The sequence below is a fragment of the Cygnus atratus genome, chromosome 2, assembly GCF_013377495.2.
Source record: "Cygnus atratus isolate AKBS03 ecotype Queensland, Australia chromosome 2, CAtr_DNAZoo_HiC_assembly, whole genome shotgun sequence".
Classification (NCBI taxonomy): domain Eukaryota; kingdom Metazoa; phylum Chordata; class Aves; order Anseriformes; family Anatidae; genus Cygnus; species Cygnus atratus.
Window position 1 is genome coordinate 140,299,979 of NC_066363.1, and position 14,845 is coordinate 140,314,823.

The 14,845-nt window shown below is 41.8% G+C and overlaps 1 long non-coding RNA gene across 1 annotated transcript; it reads right to left on the reverse strand.

The window, feature by feature from the left end:
* Positions 1–951: 951 nt before the first annotated feature.
* Positions 952–9,143, reverse strand: LOC126913198 (uncharacterized). The gene is made up of 3 exons (XR_007707890.1): positions 9,075–9,143; positions 2,585–2,683; positions 952–1,448 (listed from the first exon to the last, which is right to left on the reverse strand). It is a non-coding gene; the product is annotated as an uncharacterized LOC126913198 (long non-coding RNA).
* Between the last annotated feature and the right edge of the window lie 5,702 nt (positions 9,144–14,845).

Below are 14,845 nucleotides of genomic sequence, written 5' to 3' on the forward strand. Positions count from 1 at the left end.
ATGAGAGACTAAATTTAAGGTCATGGAGTGAGGTACAAACAAGTTTTGGAACCAGAGCAGAGGTACCATAAGGGTTTTAAAGCCACCAGAGCAAAGGTTAACTTGACTATAGGTCGTCATTTTGGACTGAGATTTGCACCTCCTAGTAATAAAAAAGGAAAGGATTGGCTGGGTAGAAGATTGTTCAAGAACTTGAAATTACTTCAAATCTTACAAAGCAGCACTGAATATTTTCTGGCTTTCTTTCTTTCTTTCTTTCTTTCTTTCTTTCTTTCTTTTTCTTTCTTTCTTTTTCTTTTTCTTTTTCTTTTTCTTTTTCTTTTTCTTTTTCTTTTTCTTTTTCTTTTTCTTTTTCTTTTTCTTTTTCTTTTTCTTTTTCTTTTTTCTTTTTCTTTTTCTTTTTCTTTTTCTTTTTCTTTTTCTTTTTCTTTTTCTTTTTCTTTTTCTTTTTCTTTTTTTTTCTTTTCTCTGCTTTGTTTCCTTGGGTGGATTTCAGAAGGGAGGGAGGATGAAACACCCCATGGCTAGTGACCTCGTGAGAATGGGTAATGCATGCTATTTCCCAGTTCTGTGGGAATTCATCAACCCCCTTCTCTACCAGTTGAAAATCATTATGCACATCCTATTTTTAGTTCACATGGTATTTGTTTGTCTTTTTTTCTGTATGTCCTCCTTCCCACAAGACTAGGAGTGTTACTGTGGGAAATTATACTCTTGTTTGATACATATTAATTCTGCATTTGAGTGTTAAGTAGTGACAAAACCTTCCAGATTAAAGGACTCGAACCACTGTAACAATCCTTTTTTTTTTTTTTAATTTTATTTTTTTTATCCTTTCCTATGGACAAGACTATAGAATACTCTTGAATAAATGGCCACTTAAAAACTGGTAGATCTATTAAAATGGTTTAGATTTATTAAAAAAAAAAATCTTAAATGTGGTAGAGAACCACAATATCCCAGGATGGCTGAGGCTGGCGGGGACCTCTGGAGGCCACCCGGTGCCACCCGGTGCCACCCTGCTCAAGCAGGGACACCCAGAGCAGGGTGCCCAGCACCACGTCCAGGCGGCTTCTGAAGGGCTCCAAGGAGGAGACCCCACAGCCTCTGGGCAGCCTGTGCCAGGGCTCCGTCACCCACACAGCACAGAAGGGCTCCTGGTGCTCAGGGGGAGCCTCCTGGGGGCCAGTTTGTGCCCAGGGCCTCCTGTCCTGGCACTGGGCACCACTGCACACAGCCTGGCTCTGTCCTCCCTGCACCCTCCTTTCAGGTATTTAGACACATTGAAAAGATCCCCCCTGAGTCTCCTCTTCTCCAGGCTGAGCAGTCCCAGCTCTCACAGCTCTTCTCATGGTAGGGGTGCTCCAGTCCTTTGATCATCTTAGTGGCCCTCCACTGAACTCTTTTCAGGGTCCACAACATTTGTTTGTTTTCCCTCACTGTTGAAGCTACAACAAAGAAATGATAAAGCAAACTACGCATCTGAATTTTGTCGAGCATGAGCTACAGGCTACCAGTCACATCTGCATCTGCCGCACTGAAAACCACTCATTTGTCAATTTCTAATCATAGTCCAGAAACAAGTCAGCCCTTAGTTGTTTCTCTGTCATGCTAAAATGAAGGACATCCAGAAATCTCACAGTGAACGACTGATTAAAGTTTTAGAGTTTTCCAGGCTCTTCTCTAAACCTTCATTTAGCAGGGGGAAGAACACAGCCCTGAAACATGTGCATGGCATTCCAGCTATGTCCTGTGTGTGTCTGGTCCTCCCAGCTCCCATCCGCCTTCCTCAGCCCTCCAAACAAAACAGACCAAATCTGCCAAGGTCTCATCAGCTGCATGCTGAGGCTCTGCAGCCGCTCTCCCAAATTTCTCATTGCTGCTCTCATCCTCCTGCTCCTTCAGGGAGAGCCACTAGGCTGTGCCACATTCTGTGGTTGAGGTCCCCCCAGGGGAATGGGTGCCATTTCGTGTGTTAGCTTCCCTCAGGACTACCACAGCTCGTCACTTCCAGAGCTTAATTGCTTCCATGTTGTAGGATACAGGTACGATGTGCTGAACTACAGTATACAGAAAAATAGAAGAAGTTGTGTGGCCAAAAGTTTTTAGCTGTGTGATCACACCACTCAGGACTTGTATCGTGTTATTTATAGCTTCTCGTATCCTCTCACTCTCCCCCTTTCGCAGTTAACAAATCCCAGATATGTTTGGATAAGTCCTTCAAAACTGTAAATTTAAAGAGAAGTTACAGTAGAGAGCAAATATTTACAACTGCCATGGAAAATAACTATACTCTATGCCATGCTCTGTCATTCTGAATTTTTTTAGGCCTGACTGGCTGAGCAACAAAAGGTAATTGCATTCAAAATACACCTAACAGAAGTCAAGTAACTATTTCTTCTTAGGCTGCAAAACCATGAAGAAGATGAGATGCAGCACTGATTGTAGTAAACTGAAGGATCCCAAGGCACTGGGCTGTCCTTTCCACACCCTGGCTGGGTGACACAGTGCTGCCAGCAGCAGCCGTATAGCGAGTGCTGAGTGAAACCTTGCTTCCGTAAGATCAGGAGGAATTTGTCATTACCTTCTAAATAGAGACAGCAAAATTCTTTCCATGGAAGTCTGAAAAGGATGAAGGAGAGTCATGGTAAAGCCAGATTTCTACTTCAGTCACACTCCGAACCTTGCAAAAAAACATATTACATTAATTCAAATGTTTAAGCCCTCCATTAATTATGGAAAGTTGTTTGCATACACTTTTACAGGACCATCTGAAGCATCTATGTAGCTTTTAATCATTCAGTTGTGCAAATGTTTTCCAAAACCACATGTAAAATATTATCACATTAGTATTCTATGGCCCTTTTTCTTTTTTTTTTTTTGGTCACTGATAAAAAGGTCATTTATCTACTTTAAGAGGAGAATTTGAAAGTTTAAAAACTTATTGTGAATTGTTGCATATGTTCTCTAGAGCACAAAGTGTTGGAGATGAGTACATTTACTTTGTGCAGTTGGTCTTTGAGACAGAATTAGAAAGCAGTTTAATCCCTGAGTTTGCTCTCAGCAAGGAGGGAGCTTTGAGGGAGTCTCTCTCTGTCTCCAGATCTAGAATTTGGATTTTATCTTCTATTAATAACAGGCCAGAATCGTGCAGTCATTAACAAGGTAGATGTTAATTGCCTTTCTTTTCCACTAGCCTTAACAGGTAAGAGAAAAGTTGATTGCATATAGAATCATAGAATCAAGGTTCTATATGCTTGGGTTAGAAGGGACCTTCAAGATCATCTAGTTCCACGCCCCCTGCTACAGGCAGGGATGCCACCCACTGGATCAGGTTGCCCAGGGCCTTATCCAACCTGGACTCGAACACCTCCAGGGATGGGGCATCCACAACTTCCCTGGGCAACCCGTTCCAGTGCCTCACCACCCTCTGAGTGAAGAATTTCCACCTACCATCTGATCTAACTCTCCCCTATTTTAGTTTAAAACTATTTCCCCTTGTCCTATCACTTTCTGCCTGAGTAAAAAGTCACTCTCCATCTTTTTTTTTTTTTTTTTATAAGCCCCCTTTAAATACTGAAAGGCTGCAATGAGGTCTGCCTGGACCCTTCTCTTCACCAGGCTGAACATCCCCAGCTCTCTCGGTCTTTCTTCATAGGAGAGATGCTCCAGCCCTCTGAGCATCTTCCTGGCCTTCTCTGGACTTGCCTTAACAGATCCACATCCTTCCTGTGCTGGAGACCTCAGACCTGGATGCAGTTCTCCAGGTGGGGACTCACAAGGGCAGAGCAGAGGAGGACAATCACCTCCCTCAACCTGCTGGCCATGCCTCTGGTGATGCAGCCCAGGATGCAGTTGGCCTTCTGTGCTGCAAGCGCACACTGCTGGCTTGCATCAAGTTTTCCATCCACCAACACCGCCAAATCCTTCTCTGCAGGGCTGCCCTCAATGAGTTCTTCTCCCAGTCTGTACTGATGTCTGGGATTGCCCTGACCCAGGTGCAGCACCTTGCACTTGGCCCTGTTGAACCTCATTAGGTTCACATTGGCTCACTTCTCAAGCTTGCCCAGGTCCCTTTGGATAGCATCCCTTCCTTCTGGTGTGCCAAATGCACCACTCAGCTTGGTGTCATCTGCAAACTTGCTGAGGGTGCACTTGATCCCACTGTCTATGACATTGATAAAGATATTAAACAGCACTGGTCCCAACACGGACCCCTGAGGGACACCACTCGTCACCAGCCTATGACATATACAATCCAACAATCTTGATAAAAGGGTAAACTGAACAAACATGTCAAATGAGCCAACATAATTATCATGATCTAATCTGCTGTAGGTTAATTCTTATTTTCAGATCAAATCCAGTGTTAGCTTTTATACTTGTTACATTATACAGTTCAAGGGGTCATCCACCGAGTTGCTAATACTCATCAAAAGCCAAATTTTTTAAATTAAAAAACACTGTTTTTCATCCTTAAAGATCATAATCTTTAGGATTTTTTTAGTATTTCTAATGCTGGATAAAATCTGGACATGTTGCAGTTCTGAAATCCCTAAAATGCTTCTTTCCAGGCAAATGAAGCCACACAGGAAACCTTGTGAGGTCATCAGCAATAATTGCTCTGTGCTGGAGAAGGTGAAGGAGGAGAAAAGAGATTTTAGTAATGAAGTGTGTAGTTGTACTTTACAGAGAAAACTTAAGGATTCTCAGATGCATTAGTAACATTGAATTTTGCTACTCCATCGATGGAAAGCCAAGGCTTTCACCGTGGGAAAGGGCAGAACCATCCTGGAAAGCCAGTGAAGGTACAAGGTTTGCTGTTTTTGCTGCTGTCAGAGAGGAGGAGTGGGCATTCCTGCTGTGCAGGGCTGCCTACATGCACCCTCATCCTCACGGAGCAGCTCCACTGCCAAGCTGCCTTTCCCAGTTTTGCAGCCTAAGCAGGAGGAGCACAGCCTTCTCACATACCTCAGGAATCTGTTCTCATGAGCAAACACCAGTTCTGCCCGTGCCAATGGTGTTCAGTTATCAAGATGTCCCTGTGGCAGACAAATTCCTACTCCTAGAATTGGTGCCTGGTATCACCTTTTGAATGCATAAAGCAATATTCTTGTAATCACTGCATGCATGAGCACAATAGAAAAATACAAACACGCATACTCAATATAGAAGGATCCTCAATTTGCTTCCTAACAAAAGACTTGTTTCCAGTATCAAGGGCAGATACTCAGTTGCTATAAATTGCTACATGGTGCAGACACTCAGAACTCATTTGAAAGTCACAGATCTATGACAATTTTCATTTTCAAGCAAATCACACATAGTAGAGCAGTGTAGCTGTAATTATTTGTATTGTGGTGTACATAGATGGCTGGAGCAAGTAGAAGCTGTGTTATGCAAGACAACAGGCAGGCACTTGGCCAGTTGTAATCACAAGGCAAATGGACAGTGTGTACCCAGTGGATGGGACTGATAGAAATCACTGCAGGATGATGACAGGACGGGCTGGATGATGAAGAAATGTAACATCAAGAACATGGTTTAGTATCGACTACTCAGGTGTACTTTTTATAAAAAAAAATGAAGGTATTGTTAGCAGCAAGTGCAGTATGAGTGTTACAGCCAGGAAAATAAACACATTTAAGATGATTTTTAAGGTCTTTTTAACTGCTACATCAATTATCACATTCAGTTTCTCTAAATTTGCTCACTCATAACCATATTTACTTTCTAAAATCTCTGCACAAGGAAGTCAAATTGTTTGTAGAACCACACATGACTGGTGGTGAAATGGAGATGCACAAAGTTTGGTAACTGAGATATTTGGGCAGCCTAACTTTGAAAATATATTTGGGTTCATCTTGCTTACTCAGCTACCTTTACTGTCACTCAGACTCCCTTTCCCTTATTAAATTTCACCTTACCAGGGACCAGAAGCGATCCCATCTGGCAGAACTTGAAAAATCCCATGTTACCAACACTGAGGAACAAATGGTCAAAGTAGGGGAAGAAGCCTTATGCGATGTCCTTGGGGTGACATACATGCTGTGTGTCCTCAAACAAACATACCTAAGTCTTAAAGACACTCTGTGAATAGTTTGCAAACAAAAACAAATGCAAACTGAGAAGGTTATACATTATCAATGTAATGATGGGATATATTCACCGTAGAAGCTGGAAAGTGTTTATTATTTCTACCATTTTAAATAAAAAATAGTATTTACATCTTGAAGTAGAATGAAAGGAATCCAGGTATATAACCTGGTCTTCTACTCATGTTGACTTGAGACATCTCAATCTTTTCAACAGAAGTAGTTATTAATTAAGAACACTAATTTCCTGGACTTGTTCAGACTACACCGTTGATTAAACATCCTCAGGACCCAGAAAGAATAAAAAATGAACGCGTTATGACTTGTCAATTATACAAACATGGCTTTTAGCTAACAGGAAAGTCTTTGAGCTACAGAAGTACATGCTGCATTCCTGCTAAACACAAACCACATGGTGAATCGCCTCCACTTACAAAAAAAGGCAGCAGAATTGGATATAACTAGTCATTTGTTTTTTCACTGCTTAAATCATAAGTTCTTAATAGCCAAGAGGAAAAGCAGAGATATTACAAACTGGTCAACACACATTTGTGCATAAACCTTTGTGCCCACACGTTTATGCAAATATGACCAGCACTTGTTTTTCCATGAGTGTCACTTCTTCCCCACATTGTTCTAGTTAATTCCTGCATTCGTTTCAAAGACATATAAGTGGGAGGAAAGGAAACAAATAATAGAGGAGACAAAGACAGTCTGATTAAATAACGTATTACCTCCTCCCCGCTACTCCATTACATCACACTCTCGGAAAAGATTTTCTGAAAATCCATTTGTTCCAGATATCTTCTCTCCAGCTAATACACACATAGCTTATTCTGCTCTCAAAACACTTCAGTCTTAATATTTTAACCAGTTCATGTCTGTACCTTTGTCTGGATCCATTTGTGTAGGTTAGAAACAGCAAAGATCCAAGCAAAAATCTTTGCAGTGCTCTGAAGAGTATTCTTGCTGTGATAAGGATCTTTTCTTTCTTTATGCTGGCCATTTCTTAACCTAAGCCTATGCTTTCTTTTTCTTGGATGCTGGTCCTGCACTGTGTACGTTAAGACGAAGCCTATAAGAGATCATTTATACTACCTGCAAACTCAGATGCACTAGACCACAAAATGTTCATCTGAGTCATTTCCTTTGTACTACCCTTAGAAATAAAGCTTAATCTCCTTCCTTTCTGGTTTATCTCTTCACTACCAAAAGAAGGTACAATAATTTGTTGGTCTGTAATGCAGCACATGTCAAGGATTAGGACTCCATTGCGTTAGAAACTACACAAACAAGGAAGAAAAGAAAACCCTTGTTCCAGAAAGCTTACTGTTCTGAGAATTATGTAAACTAGGTTGCAAAACACTAATGGAATATATTGGTAAGGCATGTGATATGTCTTCCCTTGCTTTGGTCCTTACATAGAACAAGGGCCAGTCTCAGTTCACTAGCAATCAAGCTGTAAGCAGGCAGCAGGGAGTCACAGAAGAGGTAAATCTTGAGGTAGATTTGAAGAAGGCTCTGTGAATGTCTATGGAGAACACAGAAAAAGCAGAACTGTATTTGCTGGAATTGCATGCAATTACCATAAATGCACGATAAGAAAGGTATTACCCTTCAAGTGACAAAGGCTGACAAAGCTTAAAGACCAAATGATGGACATGCACAAAGATTTAAGAGCTGTTCAAACCTAGAGGCCCCATAAGCACACACCATTAAGTAACAGATATGGAAGGAAAGAGGTAGCTGCCAGTTTACGCAGATGTTTGTGACTCCACAGCCCAAGGAACCAGGTCTGCATCTATGCTTGGATCAATTGGGAGTGCGGTGGAAAGCTCCAGCTGCTTTGTATAGAGCTGTAACAAAATACATGAGGTTCCTTGCCCCCGCAGGCTGGCAGGGTCAATGACACAATAAAACTCAGTGGCAGCTTTTTTAGCTCATCTCCCCTTCTCTCGCTCCATCAAGCCATTCGCCTTCCAGAAAACGTTCGGGCAGCAACGCTTGCTCCTTGCTGCCCTGTGCATTTGCTACTGCAAATATAAATAAAAGGCAACTCTTGCACTCTGATCTCATGTGCCAGGGCTTTCCCAGCCCAGCCAGGACACCAGGTGTCCTCCAGGACACAACACCCAGCTGGTGGTGAGGTTGTGTCCTTCCATCCTGCCTGGTCATCTGCTCTGCCCCTGCCCTGGCTCCCCCTTTCTATTGCCACCACATGCAGAAAGCTGTAAGGACTCAGCTGGTGTTTCCTTGGAGCAGCAGCTATCTTCTCGGAGAGGTTTCTTTTACATATTACGGGGTGAGCCACAAAGCGTGACTAAATGGAGGGCATCACTGATGAACGTGTTGAGGCAACAGGAGCATTCGCAGGAGAAAAGAATTAGGATGGATGCACTACTTTTTGCTGAATGCCTCAGTAACATCTTCCCAGGGGTGATAAGGGCCTACCTGACGGACAGCCAGAGGCAAGATGTAATTCTGTATCTCTCAACTAAAAAAGCTTGGAAGATTTTATTAAAGAAAGCAAACCTCAGACTTTGTTAAAGGCAAGGACTGCCTGATCGAGCTGGTGCCTCTGCAGTAACTTCACCCCCTGCTTGCAGACTGCAAATACAGCACAGCTGCTTGGTCCCGGCCCTGCTGGCAGCACGGCCCTGCTGGACTTGCTCAGGACTGAGAGACACACAGCCCACAGGCCGGAATGCCCGAAGAATTATTCTGATCAGGGCTCTGCCAAAAGAAGAGAAATTAAAAATCCAACCTGGGAAAAGTTTTCAGGCAGGGGGAGAATGTGCTTGACGTAATTAAAATGTACACTAGCTGTGGTCTAGAAGAAGATGGCCTGTACAGAGCACCGAGGATCTCTCAGCCCATAGGGAAAGGAGAGCACAAATCCCTCCAGGCTTCCAGTCCCGCCTGCATTTCCTGGTCCCACCAGTCTCTCCCACCCCCCACTTCTCCCAGTGATTCACTCACCACTGCCCTCATTTCTCTCCTTCCCCACATCTGTGTTTCTTTGCCCTCCTGATCTACGTATGCTCTGCCCCTGCTCCCTGAGGCTCTTCTGTCCCCGCCCCGTGGTCATCCCTGCGCACCATTTCTTTTCTTTCTGGAAACGGAGCGTTTTCTGAACTTTCCACTGCACATAAGCTACATCTCTTTTTCAGGCCCCTCCTCCTTCCCTCCCCAAATCACTTTTCCTGCAGAACATAACCAGCTTTATTTTTTTTCCCTTTTCTTTTCTTTTTTCTTTTTTTTTTTTTTTTTTCTTTCTGCACAGATTACAGCTCCAGCAGCCACTGCCTTGGGGTGAGTTTCAGGGTCATTTCCACTTTCCTGTGGAAAAAGCTACCCGTCTCACAGAAAAACTGGCAGGCGAATGTATTTTGGCACCACTGCCTCACATTATAGTTTTGGTTTGCAAATAAGGTTAACACTTCCCTGCTTAGATCACGTCCCCCTTTCCTTGTTTCCTTTGCATGTGTTTTTCCTTTCTTTCTTTTTTTTTTCTTTTTTTTTTTTTTATTACTGTTTTTCATGTTGTTCTCCCTGTAGGTCAGTGAGTGACAAGCTTTAGCTGAGTAAGCTTCAGCCATATAAGCTTCGGCCATGAGGAAGCACAATCAAAACATGTATTTATTTCTCCATGTTTCTGGAAAACTGCGGTAGAATGTGTCAAACCTTAACCAAAGCAATGTTCAGCAGGGGGCTTTATCGCAGAAACCCTGTACTGAAATCGTACCCAGAGCTCCTTGCGGCCCTGGGCACTCCTTCTCCCTTGGGCATGAAGAGCCACCAGCCATTCCCAGAGCTCCGACCTTTCCACAGAAGTTCACCAGAGCTGGGGTTTTGCCCCAAGATGAGTTGATAAAGGTAAAGAGAAAAAGCTTGTGTCCATGTGTGGAAGGCATAGTTGAATTTCTGCTGACTGGTAATCACTGGGAATGTGTTAGTTGCAGGAAAATACCATCCTATAACTTCCTTTCTGAAGACATGGGTACAAAGAAAACAGAGCAAAAGGATGCCAGCCAAAGCATGCCATGAATCTGGCTGGTGAGTTTCAGCTCGATAATGCCTGGAAATAATTTTTTTTTTTTTTTGTGTGTGTGCCTAATTTCTTTTTGGATCAGACCTTGCTCTGTCTTTTGCAGAAGATACCTGTTAGAGTTGCTCAGGCTGCTGTCTCAGGATTACATTGCAATTTGGCGTACTCAAGGTCAGCGGTCAGGCTGTGCAGGAGCCCACAGGCTCCCTACTAAAAAGAGAGAGCAGCAGTGCACTGCGGGACTGGTTAACAAGGTCAGTATGTTCAAGTAAAGGTCTCCTTTTCAGAAAGATTACTTGTAACACAAGCAATCCCAAATGTTTTCTGCAAACTGAATTTATCATAAAAGTTCATGTCTGCATGTAAATTTGTTTCCGGTAGTTTAGATGCAATAAATACTAGGATGTTAAATCACAATAAAAGAAAAATTTCTTTAGTCTTTTACCAGCAGAGACATTTAACTGGAAGCCCAAAGGAGGAGAAGAGCTCACTTAACTTCAAATAAAGCCAAATGCCAGCTGAGAAGATTTGCATTGAGTAAAGAGAAATACAATGCACATATGAAAAGCAGGACTCTATTTCCTATTTGAAAATTTTATATAATAGTTCCGTAAAAGGACTGAGCTTAAAATTAGATATCTGTTTAGACAGATTACTTAGCACTTTGGCACAGATGTTCTGTATTTTTTATTATAGCACTTTAATTAAAGAACATCCATCAGCATTCACTCAGTGCGGCGAAGTGCCACTTCCAGCAGAGCTGCACCCGGAATGCATTTGGCCGTTTGCAACAGCAGCTCTAAATCTGATGGTGACAGCGAACGATTGCCACAAAGCCAGTTACAACCTTTTTTTCCACTACTGAGCAGAGAAGGAGGTGGAGAGGGGACTCTGGTCTGCCTCGCTGCCTCATCCCACTGCTTTGTGCTCTGGTCCCACCAGCTCCTGAGCAACAAGGGTGAGCTACCAGTAAATGGTTTTTAAAGTAAAAGTGGAGGAGAAGAGGGTAAAAGTGACATACAATTTATCTTAGCGAAAGGAGAAATTTAGGATTATATATCCCAAGAAAAATATAAAAAGATATCCAGGGAGGGCGTAGAATAGTCCTCCAAAACTATGTGCCAGGTCCAAAACATAAATTCTTAAACACTGGATAGGATAGCAAGGAACCAAGGATAAAAGTTGACAAGTTTAATTACACATCCCTGCAAAGTATTTCTGGCAATTCAGTGTGTTCATCTCACAGACTTCTCACGGAAGCCTCTTTCAAGTGCATCAGGCCTTCTATCCTGGGCTCTGCCTGGCAGAAAGTGACTACTACTTGCCACAGAAATGAGCTGGGTGGTTTTGACTTGTAGAGAGCCTATCATTTGCCTTCTATCTCTTTCTAAACCTGTTACATCCAGACCAATGGAAGCTGTCAGCTGAAGTGATTTTGTCAGCCAGATTTGAGAGACTACACATTTTATGACCATTAAAGTTTTCTGTAAATTCTCACTTGAATTTTTCCATGTCAAAGAACGTGGATTTTTTGGTTTGTCAAATTCCAAAATAAGCATCAGCAGTGATAAGAACTTGTCATCCTGACAGGAAAAGAACTGGGATTTGTTCTCTGGGTTATTTCTATTCTTTTATTCTAATGAATGTTTAATATAAATGCACAGACAATCTATGTCATTATTTTACAGTTGTGCTCCTTCTTATGCACTCTCATTTTTGACCCCATGGGTTTGGTTTGCATTACCCACAGAATTCTTCAGAATTCTGCAGCTGTTCAGCAGTAGAAGGAGAAATCCGTTCCCCAGAACTTACTTTTACCCCAGTGCTTATGGTACTTTCCTGGATCTTGTAAGGTGCACACTTGTTTTGGGCTGAGAAGGCCCTGAACCTCAACCTCCCCTAAGGAACAGGTGTCAACCTCAGTGGAAAATACCCACCTGGGTGTAAGTGGGGAGAAGATAACCTGAAGCTGCTGTGTCCTCTTTAGATACCAGCACCATTTCAGGCATGTTTATACTCTCAGACAGCTCCAATGCAGCGCTTCGTTGGGAGGCCCGTAGCTCACCCACTTGCTGGAGCTTTGGGACAACAACCCTTTTTAGCATTGTCTCTAAAACAGTTTAGTGAGTCTCTCTTTCTGCATATGTCCTTAGTCTTTGTTTTTCTGATTTTTTTTCTGTCCTATTTTATATCGGTATTGAAGCAAGTATCAAAATTCTGCTAATATGCACCTTGACTCCTGCTGTATGCTGATATAACAAGAAAACAGCCAAATGTCTAATGCCTTAGTCTTTGCTCTGGTTTTGAAGATGTCAAGAAATCTGGGAGACTCTATTTTGAATCGTGTTTCTCATACTTTGATTCCTACCCTGCTGTCCATAAAAGACTTTCTGGATGAGAGAAGAAACCCCATGTGCCCTGTTTCAAATGCTGCTGTTTACCTTTCATAACTGCATGAATCAACAAGTTGGATAAATATTTTTCCAACAGGAAGGGATGACAGAAAGATGGAAAGAACAATATGTGACAGATGTGAGTTCACTTAATGTGTTACTGGAAGTACATTACAAATACTTCAATCAGAAAAGCAGGCCAAGAGGAGAGAAGGATGGAAGCAAGAAGCACTGAGTGTTCATGCCAGAAAGACCTTTTTGAAACCTCTAGAAAGACTGAAATGATCTCTTAACTTGTGTATATGAAGGGCAGGATATTTTCTGGTTATGTCTACCTAAAACAGGTTTTGTCAGTATCCAGGATTTTCTTCAGTTAAATATCAGTGTGGCTGTATGTTAAAATGCCATACTGCATGAGCAGGTACAGTTTATCATCAAGTTCTCTCATTAAAAAACAAGGCAGATAAGAGATCATTGGCTGCTTAATGTAGTTTAGAAATGTGATCCTACAGGAATGTGGCTATTCTGCAGAATAATTTGTGTTTCAGCCATTTTTCATTTTTTTTTTCAATTCAAACTCTCTGAGACAAGTGTCACATCCCCAACTTGCTTTGTGCTTGATGGTGGAGTTGTATATCACCCTCCTTTCAGGCCTGCTATCTCTCCTGCCTCCCAGACCTCACCATTCCATCACTTGCACAGTCCCTCAATTGCATGATACATGCACACTGGGATTTCTGAAATGAGCTGATGTGAGCAGAACATAGGTGAGCTACCTCAGCTACCTTTAGAAAGCTGAAGATTTTATCAGAACAATTTTGTTTGTTCAGGGCAGGGGTAAAGTAGATTTAGGATTTTTTCCTGATTTCATCTCAGTTTTATTTTGTTATTTTCAAAAGCAATTTCAAATTAAATAATGAGAACATTTCTTAAAATTACCTTCAGTTGAAAACTGAAACTTGAAATGAAATATTTGATCCCCTCTCCATCAAATCTTCTCTATCTCAGAAATGGTTTGGAGCCAGCAGTTCAGAGCCAAGGTATGAACTTCTTTCCTGTCATGTTCCCACAATGCCTCACCATGGCATTCCCCTGTGGTTTTGCAGATGAACCTTGAGCCCGGGGAGGTAGCAAAACCAGCACTAATACCCTGCAGAGCAGGATTCTCTCTCTTTCCATCACTCAGTACCATCAGGAGCAGGGAGAGCTTCTTCAAGAAAGCAGATAGCTGTTTCTGCTCCTTTAAAGCCACTTTGCCCATGATGATGAGCCTCTTTGTGTCACAGGTTCATTTCATTTTCTCTGCTCTCTTAGTTTCAAAAGCCCTTTAAGAGCTGTGTGCAAATTAAAGTAATTTAAAAGTAACTTAAAGTCACAATATTAGTAAGAGAAAGCATTAAAAAAATAAAGGAAAAATACTTCAGTAGTATTTCTAGCTTGGAGAGAAAAGAAAGAGAGTAGTTCCTACCAGTTTTGATGAATGTAGAGCAAAGCACAGGCAAAGCTCTGTCTGCCACCTGACTATTTCTAGAAACCAGTGTGGTCAATGAGATAAATGGTGACGGATATTGAACAGGAACAGAACATACAGGGCTCTGTTATAGAAGCGTCGTAGGTCAGGACTTATGGACTACCAAGGCCAAATACCAATGTGCAGACCTGTGACCTCCTTTTACAAGCTAGGCTACGGTAGTAGACAAAGAATACAGCAGCCTGAACTATTCTGGAGAGTTTTTTATTGTGATTTAAGTTTTTAGTGGTATTAATATGAAAACAGGAAAAGATACATATAAATCCAAACAGCAACAAAGGACTAAGGATATCAATACTTCCAGATACTGTTCACAACAGTAGTTTATAAACAATAAAACTGAAGATGTTCTGAAAGGACGATACTGAAATTATAGCTATAGGTCTTCAGCAAACTGAAAGACACAGTTAACTTTAGAAGTAAGGAATTTCCCTCATCATCAGCAGCAAGTAACTCAGTGTGTAAACAGCATCGTGGCCGTAGCCCGACCCCTGAAAAAAACAGCAAGATCAACAGCTGAACAATGACTCAAAATTGCATGAAGTGGCTTATACATGATTTGTTTCTACCAGACATGTTGCCGAGATCCTGACCCGCATCTTTATTTACCGAAGAGGTTTGTCCTCTTCACTAAAGGAAAGGAAAGTCCCTAACATTAACAGATTTAAAAAATATATTATGTTTCACATACGGAGACAAAACAAAACAAAACAGAACAAAACAAAACAAAACAACCCAACTTATAATTTGTAATGGAAGAAACAAAAAGAAAAAAAAA